General features: G+C 40.6%; 1 pseudogene; it reads right to left on the minus strand.

Moving 5' to 3' along the window:
• Positions 1-345: 345 nt before the first annotated feature.
• On the minus strand, positions 346-825 carry LOC112441771 (U2 small nuclear ribonucleoprotein B''-like; annotated as a pseudogene).
• Positions 826-4,346: the final 3,521 nt, after the last annotated feature.

Raw genomic sequence — 4,346 nt, forward strand, 5'->3', positions numbered from 1 at the left:
TATGGACGTGAGTTTGAGTGAACTCCAGGAGTTGGGGATGGACAGGGAGGCCTGGCATGCTGCGATTCATGGGGTTGCAAAGAGTCAGACACAACTGAGTGACTGATCTGATCTGATAAACAAAACCAAGTATTTTAAAGACAGTTATCCTAGGGACTTTAGCTGGTGGTCCAGTGATTAAGAATCTGCCTGCCAACAGAGGGAATGGGGACTCAATCCCTGGTCAGGGAACTATGATCCCACATGCAACGGGCAACTAAGACCCAACACAGCCAAATAAATAAAAAAAAATTTTTTTTTTTAAAGACAGCTATCCTAAATGTTACTTCTTTGATTAGGTGATCTTCATGGATAGGATAGTATCCTATTTCCCTATAAAGCATCCCTGGTAGCTTCAGCCTGTCTATCATCTTCAAATTCAACTAAAGCAATGTCATGCCTCCCGAAAGTACTCCCAAAAGTACCAGAGATGCTTCTTTGAAACCAGGAAACTGATTAAACAACATGGTCAACATCATTTCGCTAGTGTCTTCCAGTAAATTATTAAGGAATAAAATATAGTTTGGAGGATGATCAAGGACCTGAGAACTTGGTATTGCATTTCCTTGGTATCAGCTTAATTTGGTGTTCCCTGACCAGGCTTTTTGTTCACGATTGTTGCCATTTGTTACACAGTTTTATCTTCTTTTCTTTTCTTTGTCAGAAAAAGTGCCATGCATTTTAGATATTATACCACAATCTGTTCTGACATACTGAATTTGCTTCTTTTTTAATGTTGTCATTCATATGGTTGATATAAATTGTATGATTTGGTCTGATATCCATGTTCTGGGTTAAATTTTGTTCAAATAGATGGAGGCATCTGCCACATCCTCAGTTTTTTGTGGTTTGAGTGTTTTAGATGAAATTAATTTTGTATAATTGGACAGACTTTTAATTACAGTATCTTTAGTATGTTCTTAGAGAAAAGTGAAACTGTAACTTCCATATTGAAAAGAGTAAGATATCATTAAGCAAAACTAGGCAGCAATAAAGTGAGAATAGTAAAATAAGAGAGAACTCATTAGAAATCCTTGAAATTGAAGAAAAATGTCAGTAAATTTTACAAGTTTAATAGATGATAAAAATTTCATAGTCTAAATTATGGAACTGAGGAATTCACCCAGAAACACACACACACACACACACACACTATATAATGCAGTTAAGCAACAAGAAGGAACAACTGAGAGAGAAGTCTTAACATGCATCTAACTCCAGAAAAAAGAGAGAATGAAAAGAATGACAGAGACTCAATATTTTAAGAGATAATTATTAAAAATCTTTCCAAAATTGGATAAAGGCATGAGTCATTAAACAGAAAGCACATTCTAAGAATCTAGTGAGATAAATACAAATAAATCCAGCCACAGATGCATTAAAAAAAATAATAAGGGCCATGGGGAAATCTTTAAAAGGATCAGAAAAGAAGATAGAACAATTAGACTAACATCAGATCTCTGACTCCAGACAATAGATTGCTAAGTACAATAATACAGCATCCTCAAAGGCTGAGAGGAAAACAAACATCACCCTAAAATTGAATTTTGCTGTTAGCGTCAGAGACCTAAAGAGAGGCTTACACAAATTAAATGAGGGTTTCATTGTGTTATATCAAAGGAACCCAAATCCATTCCTGAGCTTCTCCTCTACTTTCCTAAGCTTGTGGCTTCTCTCTTCATTGTCCAAGGAAGGCTCCTGTGTTCCACAAAAAAAGGACAAGGATGAAAGGGTGCTCCTCTTGGCTAAGGCAGCTCTCTTTAGGACATTCTCCCCCGACTCAGTGTTTGCTGCTTACATCTAATTAGTCACTCATGGCTATGAGCGTCTAGAAAATATAGGCTTTCTGCTGAGCATACAGCAGCCCTAAATAAAATGTGTTCCAATTCTGTTTCCAAGGAAGGAGGAAGACAAGTTGTGGGCTGGGCAGCTAGCAATCTCTACCCCAGCTACTATTTAGGAGTTCAGACAGAATAAAGACACATTACTAACCATAAAAAATACTAAAGGAACTTAACACCCACAGCCTCTCACTAAAGGCACTATCAAAGATGCACTTCATTTAGAAATAAAGTAAACCCAAAGGGACGATCTGGACCACAAGAAGCTATGAGGAGCACAGAAATTTATAAAATATGTCAGTAAATGCAATTGCAATTTATTGGAAAAATAAATATTATTTTTTGCTTTTTTAAAAAGGATAAAACTGCAAATGAAATTACAAGATGCTGGGGATATTTAAATGTTGTTGTTCTGTCACTAAGTCATGTTCGACACTTTGCAACTCCATGGATTGCAGCTTGCCAGGCTTCCCTGTCCTTCACTATCTCCTCAAATTTGCTCACACTCATGTCCATTGAGTCAGTGATGTTATCTAACCACCTCATCCTCTGCTACACCCTTATCCTTTTGTCGTCAACCTTTCCTAGCTTTGGGGTCTTTTCCAATGAGTCAGCTCTTCCCATCAGGTGGCCAAAGCATTGGAGCTTCAGCTTCAGCATCAGTCCTTCCAGTGAATATTCAGAACTGATTTCCTTTAGGATGGACTGGTTGGATCTCCTTGCAGTCCAAGGAACTTCAAGACCCTTTGTCAACACCACAGTTTAAAAGCATCAATTCTTAGGCACTCAGCTTTCTTTATAGTCCAACTCTCACATCCATACATGAGCACTGGAAAAACCATAGCTTTGACTAGACAGACGTTTGCTGGCAAAGTAATGTCTCTGCTTTTTAATATGCTGTCCAGGTTGGTCATAACTTTCCTCCCAAGGAGTAAGCATCTTTTAATTTCATGGCTGCAGTCACCATCTACAGTGATTTTGGAGCCCCCAAAAATAAAGTCTCTCACTGTTTCCACTGTTGCCCCATCTATTTGCCATGAAGTGATGGGACCAGATGCCATGATCTTCGTTTTTTGAACACTGAGTTTTAAGCCAGCTTTTTCACTCTCCTCTTTCACTGTCATCAAGAGGCTCTTTAGTTCTTCTTCCCTTTCCTCCATAAAACTGGAGTTGTCTGCGTATCTGAGGTTATTGATGTTTCTCCTGGCAATCTTGACTCCAGCTTGTGCTTCATCCAGCCCAGCACTTTGAATGATGGACACCGTGTATAAGTTAAATAAGCAGGGTGACAATATACAGCCTTGTTGTACTCCTTTCCCAATTTGAAATCTGTCTGCTGCTCCATGTCTAGTTCTAACTGTTACTTCTTGACCTGAATACAGGTTTCTCAGGAGGCAGTTTAGATAGTCTGGTATTCCCATCTCTCAGAATTTTCCACAGCCCGCCATGATCCTCGGTCCTTAGAGATTCTCCAGGCAAGAATACTGGAGTGGGTTGCCATGTCCTCCTCCAGGGGATCTTCCCAACCCAGGGATCAAACCCAGGTGTCCTGAATTGCAGGTGGATTCTTTACAGTCTGAGCTACCAGGGAAGCCCGAGAATACTAGAGTGGGTAGCCTATCCCTTCTCTAGCAGATCTCCCCGACACAGGAATTGAACTGGGGTCTCCTGCATTGCAGGTGGATTCTTTACCAGCTGAGCTACCAGGGAAGCCCACAACTGCTGTGTCAGTTGCCTAAGATATCAGCAGCACTGTGGAAGCCTGAGAAATGATCATGCTGTTTTAAAATTGCATTTGATAGCACATATCAACCCTTAGTTAAACTTTAAAAAACAAAACAGGTTGAAAAACAGCTTAAAGGAGGCAAACACAGCATCTGCTGTATCAACTCAGAATAGTCCTAGCCTCACTCTCACACTCACTAATTCCACAACTGCTTTTTTTTAACCTTAACATTTTTATTTAGCCTGCAACCAGAGAGTGTGTATCTCTTTATAATTCTGCCGTTTTCATAAAGTACCATTTTCTTACATTTCTGCAATCTTCCCAAGTATCATTACGATGACCGCACAGCACAGCATCTTTTATCCTGAGTTCAAATCCCCGCCTTAGCCAGCCTGCTGTGGGTGCTTGCAGGCCACTGCTCCTATCCTATTCCCTGATCATGTCTCCATGCGCCCAATCCTTATATCTGGTCCTTTGTACTGTTCTCCAGCTCTTGTGCTCTTAACCATGCTGCATCCCTGCCACTTGGGGCAGCGATAGGATGTGACACCCTTTATGACCCCATCCATGGGGGCCCCCAAGGACAGCTATTTGAGTGTTACCTTTACCAATAACCACCATTGCTTATGGAGCTAGGCTACCAGGGGCCAGCCAGGGGCTGGGCACCTCGTTTCCATTATTGCAGGCAATTCTCAAGGCAACCATGAGCTAGCCATGCATAGCTCTACTTTACAGATGAG

This window comes from Bos taurus, chromosome 16, assembly GCF_002263795.3.
Source record: "Bos taurus isolate L1 Dominette 01449 registration number 42190680 breed Hereford chromosome 16, ARS-UCD2.0, whole genome shotgun sequence".
NCBI lineage: Eukaryota > Metazoa > Chordata > Mammalia > Artiodactyla > Bovidae > Bos > Bos taurus.